This window comes from Pantherophis guttatus, chromosome 2 (genome assembly GCF_059756535.1).
Source record: "Pantherophis guttatus breed Tessera chromosome 2, ASM5975653v1, whole genome shotgun sequence".
NCBI classification, from domain to species: domain Eukaryota; kingdom Metazoa; phylum Chordata; class Lepidosauria; order Squamata; family Colubridae; genus Pantherophis; species Pantherophis guttatus.
The window spans coordinates 24,108,749-24,124,690 of record NC_142064.1 but is presented as its reverse complement, the minus strand read 5'-3'; the positions used below and the strand labels follow the sequence as shown (position 1 = coordinate 24,124,690).

Here is a 15,942-nt window from a genome sequence, read left to right as displayed (position 1 = left end):
GGCTATAACTTAATACAGCCAGAGGTCTCCAACATGGGTAAGATGGCACAAAACTATTATAAATACCACACTGATTTTGAGTTCAACTTTCACACATCCAGAGCTCTGCAATGTGGGTAAGCTGGCACAAGTCTTATAGAATTATAAATGCCATACTGATTTTGAGTTCAACCTTCATAAAAAGACATTTGTGGAGGTTATCTTGGTGTGCCCAATAAGAAATAAAATGCATCCATTTCTCATCAAAGACAATTGATGACCCCCAACACATATTTTCCTTCTGCTTCCATTGTTTGCTAATTGATTCATTTCAATGATGTCCAGTCTCTTAATTATCTGCTCCACTGATGCACATTTCAAGGACTTAGCAAGAACAGAGTAGTTTTGTTGCTATTAGGGAGTTTTTGTGGGAACAATTATGTGGTTGGCCCTTGTTAATCATCTGCTAGAGATTTCGGTATTAAAATTAATAAACCCAACATCAGCCTGGCCCCAGACCTTTGAATAATAACTTTCTTTCATCTGGAACTAATAAGATCAGTGATTATAACATCCTCACTGAAAGTTAACACAATACAAGGACCAGTTGTCCCCAAGGTCAGAGCTCAGCTTTCCATTCTGCAGTCTGCAAGAAGCTGGATAAAGAAAAATGACAAAGAGAGAGACAGGTGGCAGGATGTGAAAAAGTCAACACAGTACAGAGGAGAGAGGCAGGTAAATGAAGCAGTTGCTACCTGTTGCTCAGTAAGAAAGAAAAACCTTTGTAGAAGGTTGAGCAACCACGAGAGCAATTTCCAGTAATTTCAGTAGGCTAAATTTCTAATTAGACTAATTTCATGCAGGCCATGGCTTCTCACCTTGTACTTAGGTGTAGCTCGGTTTGTTTCTTTTGAGCTTAGCACAATGCACAAAATCAGGTATATTTTGGCAGTTATGATTTTCAGAGTTGTACCACCTGGGATCCCACGGTCTCTCTCACAGGTCACCCAGAGATAACAAAAGCAGAGGTGTTCACAAGTCAAAATGGTGGCCATGACTATGCACAAATACCAAAGCGGTTGAGGTTGAATGGTAGAGTTGAGGCTGCCATTTTAACTTCTGTTTCTGCGCTAAGAGTCATTATTAAATTGGAATTTTTAATATGGCAGGAAGAAAACATTTTAAAATACATGGTTGCAGAGCAATTCCTTAAAAATTATACTTATACTTACTTCTACTTAATTTTAATAAAATGTAAATGAAATTAATTTTTATCCTGACTTTCCCCACTATTTTTTTCAATAGGGGCCCTCAAGATTTCACTGGAAACTCTAAGGTAGCTCTTGATCCAGGAAAGTGTGCCCACTTTTTCCAGATGTGGCTTATTCGATAAACCACGGTTAAACAATGATATGGTGCAACAGAATGTACGAATCCAATGGAGAGTGAGAAAAAAGGAAATTATGTGAGAAAGAGATAAAATGGGAGAATACCAGGAAGACAGAATGGGTGGTCCTTGCCTGCTTTTTAACTATAGCTCCAATGTTATATGTCAAAGTCTCACCCACCACTAACATATAGATCTTTTGAGATTTATAAATGGTTGTGTACTGATCTATGTGGATTACTCTCACCTGTAAGAGAGTAATGTAAGTGGAAGAATTAAAATAGAGGATAAAACTTTGATTAAGACATAGTGCCTTCTTTTCAATAGGAACAACTACATAGTTTAAGCTAGTGCATGCATACTCAAAAATGGGTTAATCAGGAAAAATAAAGTTTAAATTAATGCGATGAACTGATTACTCATTATAGAACAGGGGTCACCAACCTTTTGGACCTCAGGGACCACTAATTTTAAATCCCGCGGACCACTAATATGAATTAGTGATGGGACGGGGTCCTTTAGGCACTTAGCTTGGCCACCTGTTAGCAAAAAGAAGTGTCCAGGGTCAACCCTAGCTTTGCTGTCCATCTCAAACACAACCAAGAATGAATGTTTGTCTTGTAGCCAGCCCAGGCGCTAGATCACTCACACACCCTTGCAAACACTGTCTCTCGAGGAGCCCAGCTGAAGTTTCATGCACTGCTCACTGAAGCATCTGGACTCCCAAGGAAGGAAGGAGGGGCTGGAGCTACTAAACAGGCAGCCAAGCTAAATGCCTGAAAGACCCCATCCCATCAGCGAGTGAGATTAATTGCTCTGGAAGGCCATATCTGGCCCAGGTACCATAGTTTGAGGATCTCTGATTTAGTGAATATAAAAAATGCAAAAATAAGATTTTTCTGTGGACCACCAAAATTTCCTCGCGGACCACCATGGGCCACCAGTTGGTGACCACTGTTATAGAACATACCACATTTTCAACAATCCTATTTTATACATTAGATATTTATTTGCCAAAGAAAAATGAGCACGGAATTACATTTTGGAGCGTTATTGCAAAAGATAGAATAGTATAAAATGCATTACACATCAGGGGAAACTGATTATTGAAATACATCTCACCATGCCAATAAATAAAAGAAAATATTCCACGAATTCACTTTTCATCTCCAAAACAGTAGTCCAGATTTTGTGTGAAAAAAATTTCAGGAACATGATTCACGTTCGGCATTTAGTACAAATTGCTAGTATTATTTATGCAATATTAATAACTTCTTGGAACATCTTCCTTATGTTAATTTCTATTGTAATTCCCAGATCAAGTTTCAGATGGACTTTTAAATATTCAGACCAACTTCCCATGTGTGTCATAAGTGGGAATGATATTTGAAACTTATATTGCTAGGAATGTTAAACAAAGAGGAATTATTTATTCTGAAACAATTCCAAGCTTTTTTTCAGCCTGAAGCTTGCTCCTATTACATCATGGTGGCAATATCTTTTCCTTTCTTCTCCAAATCAACCTCTACAACTTCACAAAGCCTTACGTGCACAACCATAGTTCCTGACTGCAACCATAATTTAAGCCATTGAGTCTAATAGCAATAGCACTTAGACTTATATACTGCTTCACAGTGCTTAGAGCACTCTCTAAGTGGTTTACAGACTCAACCTATTGCCCCCAACAATCTAGGTTCTCATTTAACCACCTTGTAAGGATGGAAGCAGTGGTGGTATTCAGCCAGTTCTATCCGGTTTGGGAAAACTGGTAGCGGCGGCTGTGGGATGCTCTGCCCAACCGCCCGGATGTCATCACATCCCATTTTTGAAGGCTCTGCGTATGCGCACGCTCACATTTGCAAACCGGTAGTGAAGGTAACTGAATACCACCTGTGGATGGAAGGCTGAGTCAACCTTGAGCCTGGTGAGATGCGATCTGCCAAATTACAGGTAGCCAGCAGTCAGCAGAAGTAGCCTGCAGTACGTGCATTCGAACCACTGCGTCACCACGGCTCTTATAATCCATTCTATTAGTCAGTCTGAAACATTCTGAACAATGGACTCTCCAGCTTACATTTGAATACAGGTAGTTCTCAAGTTGCAACTGTTCAGTGACCATTTGAAATTACAACAGTACTAAAAAAGTGACTTACTACCTGCCCTTCGCACTTACAATCTTTGCAGCATGATCACGTGACCAAAATTCAGATACTTGGCAATGGCACTTAGATTTATATACCGCTTCATAGTGCTTTACAGCCCTCTCTAAGCAGTTTACAGAGTCAGCATATTGCCCCCCAACAATCTGGATCCTCATTTTATCCACCTCAGAAGGATGGAGTCAGCCTTGAGCCAATGAGGATTGAACCCCTGGCAGTCAGCAGAATTAACCTGCAATACTGCATTCTAATCACTGTGCCATCATGGCTCCTATGCATTTACGATGGTTGCAGCATCCTGGGTCCACATGATCACCATTTGCAACCTATCCAGCTGGCTTCCAACAAGCAAAGTCACTGGATGAACCTGGATTCGCTTGACGAAGCATGCATGATTCACGAGCTCAGTTTTTGCTGGCAAAGGGTTGCATGTGGCGTCAAAATGGAGCTTGGGAGCCCATTTTTGCTGGGAGAATGCTCAGGCCACCACCTATGCCTTTGACATGAGTGATGTTGAGCTGGCCATGCCCACCCCGGCCCTCTGAGGTCAAAAACAACCCTGATGTGGCCCTCAGGGGTGTCAATCAAGTTTGACACCCCTGCTGTACATGTACTATATTTTGACTTCTTTTATTGATTGTTTCATCCTTTTATGGAATTAATTTACAATGGATTCTTTTTTTCTTCTTATAAATCACACTGGGAGTGTTCTTGCTTGTTTTCTCTCTTTTTAATTACATTTTAATTCTAACTCTTTTGACATCTTCAAATTTCTGTTGTACATTACTTCTTCTGTTGTAGATTACTTCTTAGGCTGATTATTTTATAACCTTATATTTGGCCAAGATAATTTTTTTTTTCTGGGGAAATTTCAAGAACATCTGCTTAACTATTCAGGGGCCAGTGGAGCATGTAGAAATTATATTATTTCACTGCTTAAATATTGGTTCCTATTTTAGCATGGACACGGACGAAAAAATGTTCATTTTCAATAACTGAAAATTTCAAAACTGATTTGCACATAGATTTTCGTCTAGGATTCTAGGGTTTGTTTTTTTTAGCTCATCCTAAACATAGATTCTTCCATTGTCTTTTCTGTAGTTGCTATAGTTAAAATGAACCAATGTTGGATTGAGAAGATCTGGGCTGAAATTCCTAAGCAGATATGATGTTTGTGTGATGTTGGTCAAGTCAATATTGCTTGCTTTGGAAGTGATTGTAATAAATGCTTTACTGTTACTTTAATGATGCTTAGGTTTATGTATTCTCCCAGAGTTCTTTAGTGCAGTCATCCAACAAACCACAGTTAGGCATTTAACCATTCTCTTAATGGTGTTGGTTATTACCTTTAAAGCCCTACATGGCTCAGGGCCAGGCTATCTTCGAGACCGCCTTCTACCACATAGCTCCCAGCGACCGGTAAGATCCCACAGAATTGGTTTCCTCCGGGTCCCATCAGCTAAACAATGCCAGCTGGCGGGCCCACGGGGGAGGGCCTTCTCTGTGGCTGCCCCAGCTCTCTGGAACCAGTTACCTCCTGAGGTCCAGACCATCCCCACCCTTTTGGCCTTCCGGAAAGCGGTGAAGACCTGGCTTTTCCGGCTGGCCTGGGGCCGTTAATCTCGCTGTTGCAATCTTGTGAGATCCGGCCATGAATGGTGTGCATGGGCTTTTAATGTTTTTAAAATGTTTTTATAATGTTTTAAATAATTTTTCTATGTTCATTGTTCGCATTATTTTTGCTGTAAACTGCCCAGAGTTTCTTGGGAGTTGGGCGGCATAGAAATGCGATAAATTAAATTAAATTAAACATTTTGATTTTATTTGTTTGCTTCTTTGCCACCCATCTCACCTAGAGGCACCTCTAGGCATCTTGCAACAGATTATTCTTAATGATGGTTAGGAATATTTGAAAATAACTTTATTCTGATTATTCTTAACAGTGGCTTTTTGAAACAAAGTCAGTTCCACAAACATGGTTTGCCTGGGTAAACTATAGCTAATGCTATCAACACAGTTTGTCTAAACGGGGGTTAGCTGAAAACTGGAAAAAAACTTCAGTTTTTTTTCTAGTTCTTCCAAACTTTCAGTTCTTCCAAACTTTCAGCCTCCTTGGCACAGCAAAAAGGAAATAGGATGCATGCATTTCTGTGGTTTTGTGCATAATGTGAATGCTATCAAGAGCCTTGATAGTACAGTGGTCTACGCACCCTGTTATTAACACAGCTGCCTGCAATTTACTGCTAGTTTGAATCTCTCCAAGGCTCAAGGTTGACTCAGCCTTCCATCCTTTCTAAGGTTGGTGAAATGAGGACCCAGTTGTGGGGGCAATAAGCTGACTTTGTATAAATATACAAAAGTATGAAGGCTATTGCTTAACGCATTGTAAGCCGCCCTGAGTCTCTGGAGAAGGGCGGCATATAAATCAAATTTAAAAAAAAATGCACAATTTATTATTATAGTCGAAACAAACTTTTATCTATCTCTGTCAAGCTAGGATAACCTATCAGAAAATAAAATGGTACCCATGGTATGAATCTAGTAAAAATATAGAAGTATACAGTATGGGCCAATTTTCCCCCTTTTCCAGATTATATTCCAAGGAATATTATGGGTAATGGAGAATTTATCTTATAACAGCATACATACTGTATGGTTCAGTTGATTTTAATCTGATTGGACAGTACTGTTTTTCTGACTCCGATAAACAACATGCTTGAATCTGTTTTTAATTTCCAGAAAGTCTGGAAAGGGGCCTCTGTTTTTTACACTTCTTTCTTAGTGTGCTTTAGCTTTTCAAGAACCGTGGTGCAGTGGTGGATTCAAATAATGTTAACAACCGGTTCTCTGCCCTAATGGTTTCTTCCAACAACCAGTTCATCAAACTGTTCAGAAAGTTAACAACCGGTTCTCCCGAAGAGGTGCGAACTGGCTGAATCCCACCATTGCCGTGGTGGCGCAGTGGTTAGAGTACAGTACTGCAGGCTACTTCTGCTGACTGCCGGCTGACTGCAATTTGGCAGATCTCATCAGGCTCAAGGCTGACTCAGCCTTCCATCCTTCCAAGGTGGGTAAAATGAGGATCCAGATTGTTGGGGGCAATATGCTGACTCTGTAAAAACCGCTTAGAGAGGGCTATAAAAGCACTGTAAAGCAGTATAAGTCTAAGTGCTATTGCTATTTCTTTCACATTTCTTTCAGTGATACTTCTAAATTTTTCTTGTACGATTGCTGTTTCCCCCCCCCCTGCACGTCTTTCCATCAGTCTGCAGTTCTCCTGGCTGTCCTGAGGGAAGAATATTTTCATGATGTCTTATCATGGAATCATAATTCAACCGAAGTGAGAGAAGCCATGAAGGCTGCAGATCACTGGCGAGACAATGAGATAATGAAAGGCAAGGCACTCTCCAACCTCACAGCTACGAGAAAGCCAAAGGACATTTCATGCAAACTATTACCCCTTTTGGAAAAATAAAATCAAACACTATGTTTTCTGTTAAGTTAAACAAGAATACCTTTAAAACATTGGGCATGGCATTGGTCCTGGCCACTTTATCTTAATCCTGAAAATGACAAAAAGACTACGTAACAGTACAGACTGCATTGAATAAGTGTACAATCATGCTCGTAAGATCCTAGTTGGTCTAATCTTTGTTTATAGGCATCAACATTTTTTCTGGTACTTTCCACCCTCCACATATCATGTTTCGCAGGTCCCATACCTTAGTCCCGTGATGGCGAACCTATGGCATGCATGCCAGAAGTGGCACATAGAGCCATCTCTCTGGGCATGCCGGAGCTGGTCTTCATGCATGCAGGAATGCCGGAAACTGGAAGAGCAGCCACCCAGTGTGCATGCATGTGCCAGGAAGATGATATTCCGGTTTCCGGCGCATGCATGCACCCCGGGCAGTTGGTCTTCGCGCATGCATGCATGCCAGAAACCAGAAGACCAGGTGGTCGGTGTGCATGCACGTGGCAGAAACCAGAAGATCATCTTCCCAGTGGGCGCATGCACACTGGGCAGCTGCTCTTCGGCATTCTGTGCCGAAAAGCTTCACCAACACTGCCTTAGTCTATCAAGCTTCATAAGAACTTTGCTTTCATTGCATTTCAGGATCAGTCCTCAGGAACCGACGGGCTTTATACCACAGAGCCTAAATGTGACATAATGATTCTTTTCTGTCACAGCATTGGCCTATACCAGGGGTCAGCAACCTGTGGCTCTGGAGCCGCATGTGACTCTTTAACCACTCTGCTGCAGCTCCCTGTCACTCAAAATATGCGTCACAACTGCCAATGTGTGACATCCACCGGCATGTGATTTATTGAGCTTTTCAACACCTGGTAGGCCAACCATAGATAAATCTAAGAAAAGAAAAGTTTCAGAAGAAAACAGAATGTTTAATTCAACTACATGTGCTAGTTTTGTGGCCGCTCAAGAAATAGTCAGGCACGGGAAGAGTTTTGTGGCTCCCGGTGTTTTTTTTCTGTGGGAAACGGGTCCAAATGGCTCTTTGAGTGTTTAAGGTTGCAGATCCCTGGCCTATACAATAGCAAGCCCCAGAAATTTGCATGAGTTGCTTGTTTACCTTTAAATAAACTTTAAAAACTTGTACTTCCGAAGATTGGATTAAAATGGCTGAATAGACCTCCTTTGAGTTGAGAGTGATACATTTGGAAGTTCTGTTTTCTCTCAGACAATGAGTGTTATTTTAAATGTCCAGAATTGTTTTAGAGTTGGCCAGCTGAGAAATTCAACAAATAAAGAAAGTGGTCTTCCTTTCCTAGAAAACTTGGCTCAAGGAAATACTATGTATCTTACAGTATATTCATGATATCTGATTTCCTCAGAGAAATATACTTCCTAGGTTAAAAAAAAATAAGTTGTGAACTTTTTATGTAAGGTCATGCTATTTTTTTTCCTCAGCTAACTGGAAGCCATCTTTTGCATTAATACTAGAAATGTCCTGAGGAAGTAACTGGAGTTAATATAAAGATTGAGGCAAACATTTTCTTTTTTGCTCATAATATTAGAGCCCACAGTCATGCTGTAAGAGATCTGGGATGAATAAAATATGTGCATTTTCATAGACTAGAAAATGCACAGATTTGACAATACAGCTGTCAGTCCCAAAACGAAGAATGGAATGTGGCAGTTCCTCCAAGCTGAATTCTTTGTTTCACACCTATAGACAGAATCTTGCCGGACTAAAGAGTCTACTATACACAGCTGCAACATACTCTGTGAACTATTAGAGAGGGGTTGTTGTCACCCTCTTTTTCTCATACATATCTGAGATACATTGCTTTTTACTTCTCTGGAACGTACCCCCTCCATTTCATTTCATCACAAAAACATTGGCAAATTTCCATTTCCCATGATGGATTTGGACAACTTTAAAAGGTTTTGTGCAAATCCATAGAAGAAAAATGTATTTCTTGATCTCTGCTTCCTTGTTCTTTGTATATTATCTCCACTATCCAACTCTAAATGTCAGTTGCTAGGAATCACATATTTTATTAGTTTAATCGGGCAGTGTACAAAAACCACAGAAAACAACAAACACATATACAATCATTATTAAAAAGTCATTAATAGAAGAGACTATTTGTAGAACAAGGTTAAAAGATAGAATCCTTGGTGCTCTCTGAGCTTGGTTGTCTTCTTGCAAACATTTCATTAACCAGCTTGGTTGAATAAGTCCTGAGGTTGGTTAATGAAATGTTTGCAGAAAAGCATTCAAGCTCAGAGAGGCCTCCATAAAAAGTCATTATTAAAAATGAAAATAATATCCAGAATTTGAAATATATGAAGGTACTGCTTGATCTTTTTTTACCATGGCCTTTCTAAAACATTTGGTCTCCCTCTGATGAACAAAATGTCAAATTAAATAGAGCTTGGTCTGAGCCGATTTGTCTCTTCTTATATTCAGCTATAAAAGAAGAACAGTGAGGTGAAAATCTAGGTGAAAAAATACCCTTAGGTAGAACTTCTGTATACATTTTTCTGCATTTCCCAAAATAAGCCCTGATATTCCAGAAAAGTGAGCTATTGTGGTCCTTTGTAGCTTGAAGGTGTAGCAACAATTCACTAGAATTACATCAATCAAGGCAGGTGCAGGAAGTTAGAAAATTGGGCACAGTAAACGACAGTTGGCTAGATTGAGGCTAGGATTGTCCAGAATTTTGGAAACATAGTGGTGGCATTTTTCTTGGCTAGCAATTGCTTCAGTTGGATCCAGAAGCTTTCTGAGAATTTCCAGTGAATGGAGGGAAGCCCTTGAAATCAATTTGGAACCTTAAGGATCACAGCTTTGTTCACTGGCCCTTATTCTAACCAAGTAATATGAGATTGTTTCTCCATTAAAAAAAAAAAAGGCATATGGTATGCTGGGATCTGATAAAAGAAGAAGGGATAGTCAAGGCCACTTAATACTTAATCTCAACATATTTGGCTATCAGTGTTGGATAAGTTTTAGTTATAATTTCTATGCTAATATTCCTTTCCTGACCATTCAGAAAAAAATAGGTTTGTCAAGACATTTTTCCAGCATTTCTTTTCTTCAACCCCTTTCCTTCCCCCAACAAATTGCCTCATAAGAAGGCATCAACAGGGAACAAACCATAGAAACACTCTGACAAATGATAGAATCATTGGCTATCAACAATGCAATAAATCTTTTTGGTAACTTGTAATCAGTGAGTTGGATTGGGACAGTGTACAACTATTAGGAAATAAATCCACCAATATTACTCTTACAGCCCAATTCCAAGTGGATCTTCCATCAGGAGTTGCTTTCCTATGTTTAATGGAGGCAGTCGATAGTTACTTCAGCTCTGCTGTTATCTGATAAAATGTATGGCTACTGTATGAGTATTTGGTACACTGTATTGTCTTCAATCTATTGTCTCAGGACTTTGCAGGTTCTAAAATTGGGTGTCGGGTGATTCACTGAGCAAAGAAAATATTACCGTTTGCTGCATTTAGTTAATTCGTTTTGATTCTAAATAAATGCAAATGAAAATTAAACTAAAGAAAATACAACTTTGTCAGCATGCCATTCAAAGGTCAACTGAGTTTTTGGCCTCAAGATGCTCCTGCTTAGATCTTGGGTTTTGTTGTCCCTGGCATACTAGTGTCAAAGAAAGTGTCACACTCTCTTAAAAGCTGTTGTCTTGTTCACAATATCTTTCTGCTTCCAAGCAAGCAGATATCAACTGCAAAGGCAGCTTGATTTTTGTCATTTTAACCTTGGCAACTTAACCTTGGAGTGATAATGATTCTTCTCACATTAACAATGCAGCCTGCCAACACCTCAGCTGGTCGGCTGTATAAACTTTATTTATAGCCTTTCCTCCCAGTTGATAGCTGGCAACCTTATTGGAATTCCTTGATGGTGCTGTAAATCCATATTATTTTGTATGAACAAGATGTTAGTGGTATGGCCATCCTGTTCTGCTCTGCTATTTTAAAAAAAAATCATTAGATAAGTTCATTTTACATGTATGCATGCCTAACTTTTCCATAGAGATGCTTGAGGAATTCAAGGCTAGATAATTATCCATCTGATCTCATACTCCTTCAAATGTTGCAACACCGTCCCCAATTCAGAGAAGCTTAAAACACAGGGATACAGGAAATACATTTAATACTGAAGTGCTAGAATAATTAGAAATTAGGATTTTATTTTTGGGGGGTGGGGGGGTTTGAGCTGGGAGGGAAAGCAAAAACAGTCCCAAAAAGAAACATGTTTTTTTCCTTCCTTGTTTTTTTCCTTGCCAGGATAAAATAATAAAATGTCACCATGACTGAAAGGTTTGCTGTAAAGTAAAAGTTTTTTCCCATCTGAAATGGTCATTTCTTTCTATTCCATTTGCCCCCAATTTAATATATATTTCTGACAGACAAGCTATTTTTTGCAAATTTTTTCTTAATACACAACATTGTTCGCTGCCAGAAAGGATCTAAGATTTGAAGATTAATTGGTCTTTCAATTCAAATATGGATTTTTTTAAAGGCTTTCATAATGGGCTGGAGATCAAGTTTTTAAAAGTGTGTCCAGTGTCTTTCCTTTATGCTGCAAAGAAACCCAGAAGTGTCCTAAATTTTCACATAAATTGTTAAGTGATAAAATGAATGGTTTCTTTCAGTTCGCTGAAGTCAAAGGTTGGCACATGAGTCTGTAGATAATTACTGCTTCCCATCCATGCAAGACCTGGCATCACATTGACTTAACTTCAGGAAACTCATCCTTTAAATATTTTCAAGATCGCTACTCTGCTATACATTTTTCAAAATTGTCCATTTTATAAGACTGTTTTATCTAACCTAACTTCCCCCCCTTCCTAACATTGGGCACTTAGGAAAGAATAAAATGCTTTCCACTATGTCTATTTCAGCCTAAGATGTCCCAAATATCTGACAGTTTTGAGCCAGTTCCTCTGTAGATTAGCCGAGATGTATGACACAGACTGCTGTTGCTAAGGAGGCAGAGGCTTTGAAGAGGTTGATTGGATTACAAAATCTGCTCTTAAAAAATGAGATAGCGAGGAAGTGGAACTATTCTGCCAATGGAATAATTCATGTAATATGATTTTCTGAAACAACGTAGAGCTAGAATAAGAAACGGGACATCACGATTGAGAATTACTGGGTTGCCATTAACTGCTCTTGGCATCTTGATGAAAATCAAGGGCTGATTTTTAGTGTGTGCCTTGGGCAATATATATAAATCCAGTGCTTGTTTCTTAAAAAACGAACAAGAGATTTGAAGTATTTAATGATGCTACATTTTAAAATGCAAATGCAGCAACGTATCCTTTAAGGCCAAGGGCAGTAAAACAAATTGACACAAAAAAGGACGTGAAAATAATATTGAATGATTATGAGCAGCTAGGCAAGAAAGTCAAGGATTTTTTTTTTATTTGATTTATATGCCGCCCTTCTCTGGAGATTCAGGGCGGCTTACAATGCGCTAAGCAATAGCCTTCATACTTTTGTATATTTATACAAAGTCATCTTATTGCCCCACAACTGGGTCCTCAATTTACCTACCTTAGAAAGGATGGAAGGCTGAGTCAACCTTGAGCCTGGCAAGATTCGAACCTGCAGTAATTGCAGGCAGCTGATGTTAATAACAGGGTGCTTTAGATCACTGTACTACCAAGGCTCATTTTAGGTGCACAAGTAGTTTTTTCATTTGTACTGCCAATGAAAAAACAACATCTGGCAAGAGAACAAAGAATTCTAGAAGTGAACCACTGGCTAAAGGGTTGGTGTCGCCCAAAAAACTTTGGATTCCTGGACCATGGTCTGTACTACCTCCAAGATGGGCTTTTGGCAAGGGATGGGTTGCACCTCACAAAGACTGGGAAGAATGCTTTTGGCACAATTTATCAGCAGTGCCTTAAACTAAAATTGAGATGGGAGGGTGACCAGTCTTTAGGATCTCCAGGACCTAATTCCAAGCAAAAACCCCTAGAAAGCAAGGCAAATAACGAAGTAAGGAGGGATGGGAAACTCAAATACCAAATAGGAAGCATACCCAGAGTCAGGCATAAAGACCTCAAGTGCCTATATACAAATGCACAAAGTTTGGGGAACAAACAGGGTTAACTTGAACTATTAATGCACAAAGATAGATATGACATAGTAGGAATAACAGAAACTTGGTGGGATGAAACCCACGACTGGAACATAGTGATAGAAGAATACAAACTCTTCAAAAAAAAACCAGACACCATAAAAGAGGAGGTGAAGTTGCACTGTATGTAAAGGACCACTATATTGCTATAGAATTGTATGAAACCAAAGACGAAAACCTCCTAGAATGCATATGGGTCAACATAAAAAAATGACATGGCCATAGGCGTATACTATAGGTGTATACCATAGGTGTATACTATACTACACCCAATCAAGCAGAAAAAATAGATATCCTTTTTGCCAACCATATGTAACAAACATATGTAGGAAACACACTACAATAGTAATGGGGGACTTCAATTACCCTGATATCAATTGGAAAACTAATTCTGCACCAAGTGAAAAAACAAATAGGTTCCTAACTAACCTAGCTGACAACTTTGTTGTCCAAAAGGTAGAGGAGGGAACTAGAGGGACAGCCATACTGGACTTAATACTTAAAACAGAGAAGAAGTGATAGAGGGAGTTGAAATTGCAGGAACCTTAGGTGAGAGTGACCAATTCATACTAGAATTCAACATAACACAAACACAAGCAGTAGAACAAAATGATACCAGAGTCTTAGATTCTAAAAGAGCTGATTTTAATAAACTCAGAGAGAACTTGGGAAAGATTCCTTGGATGAAAATCCTAAAGGGGAAAACAACTTAAGAATTTTGGGAAACCCTGAAAAATACAATCATAAAAGCCCAGACCAGCGCAATACCGCTGAGAAAGAAAAACAACAAATCCAAGAAGAAACCAGCAAGGCTGCACAAAGATCTCTCTGACAAATTGAAAGACAAAAAGGACAAGTACAAAAATTGGAAAGAGGGACACATAACTAAGGCAGGATATCAGCAGACAGCCAGAATCTGCAACTATGAAGTCAGGAACGCAAAGGCTCAGAATGAACAAAGACCTGCAACAAAAGTCAAAGATAACAAAAGAAGTTTCTTCCAACATATAAATAACAAGAAAAAAATCAAGGAAACAGTCGGTTCACTAAAGAGAGAAGATGGCAAGGAAGTAACAGTCAACCAAGAGAAAGCAGAGCTGCTTAATTCATTCTTTGCATCAGTCTTCAAAGAAACTATAGCCCAACCTACCAGAAACATAACTGTAAAAAACAGACTGGAAATAAAAGTTAAAATAAGCAAAAAAATAGTAAGAGTATAGTAACACCTGTCTGATCTTGATGAATACAAATCACCAGGACCTGATGGATTACATCCCAGAGTTCTAAAGGAGCTGGCAGATGTCATCTCAGAACCATTGCATCACATCTTTCAAAAATCCTGGAACACCAGGGAACTACCAGAGGACCGGAAAAGAGCTGATGTGGTTCCCATCTTCAAAAAAGGAAAAAAACCCAGACCCATCAGTCTAACATCAATATCCGGGAAGATACCTGAAAAGATAATAAAAAAACAGATCTGCCAACACCTAGAAACAAGTAAAGTAATAACTAGCAGTCAGCACGGGTTTGTTAAAAACAGATCATGCCAAACCAATCTTATTTCATTCTTCAACATAGTGACTAAATTAGTAGACCAGCGAAATACTGTGGACATAATATACTTGGACTTCAGCAAGGCATTCGACAAAGTAGACCATAACCTACTTCTTCATAAGCTAGAAAAAAGTGGGATAGATAGGTTCACCACCAGATGGATTTGCAACTGGCTGACAAACCGTACTCAACGAGTAGTCCTTAATAGGTCTAAGTCTACATGGAGAGAAGTAAGCAGTGGGGTGCCACAAGGTTCCATCTTAGGCCCAGTACTCTTCAATAACTTCATAAATGACTTAGATGAGGGAATAGAAGGGGAACTTACCAAATTTGCAGATGATACTAAGCTGGCAGGAATAGCTAACATCCTAGAAGATAGGCTCAAGATTTAAATGGATCTTGACAGACTTGAACACTGGGCCCTATCTAACAAAATGAAATTCAATGTAGAGAAAAGTAAAGTCCTGCACTTAGGTAAGAAAAACCAAAAGCACACATACAAACTGGGGGAAACCAGGCTTAATAGCAGTGACTGTGAGAGGGATCTTGGAGTCTTAGTGGACAACCAGCTAAATATGAGCCAGCAGTGTGCAGCGGCAGCTAAAATAGCCAATGCAATCCTAAATTGCATTAACAGAAGGATATAATCAAGATCAAGTGAGGTACTAATACCACTCTATAAAGGCTTAGTAAGACCACACCTAGAGTACTGCATCCAGTTTTGGTCACCACACTATAAAAAAGATGTTGAGACTCTAGAAAAAAGAGGAGAGCAATCAGGATGATTAGGGGACTGGAGGCTAAAACATACAAAGAACAGTTGCAGGAACTGGGCATGGCTAGTCTAGTGAAGAGAAAGACCAGAGGAGACATGATAGCAATGTCCAGTATTTGAGGGGCTGCCACAGAGAGGAGGGGGTCAAGCTGTTCTCCAAAGCACCTGAAGGCCAGACAAGGAATAATGGATGGAAACAGACCAAGGAGAGATTCAACCTAGAAATGAGGAGGGACTTCCTGACAGTGAGAACAATCAATCAATGGAATAGAAGTTGCCTTCAGAAGTTGTGGGAGCTTCATCACTTGAGACTTTCAAGAAAAGATTGGACTGCCATTTGTCAATTGGTGTAGGGTCTCCTGCTTGAGCCGGGGATTGGACTAGATGACTTATAAGGTCCTTTCCAATCCTGTTAATTTGTTAAATTAATGAGTGGTACTC

At 39.4% G+C, this 15,942-nt stretch overlaps 1 protein-coding gene across 1 annotated transcript in view; it reads left to right on the top strand.

Annotated features, from left to right (window-relative positions):
* PLCXD3 (phosphatidylinositol specific phospholipase C X domain containing 3) overlaps positions 1-15,942 on the top strand; it is a 105,930-nt gene that overhangs the window by 12,414 nt on the left and 77,574 nt on the right. The gene's annotated exons all lie outside the window — the stretch shown is intronic.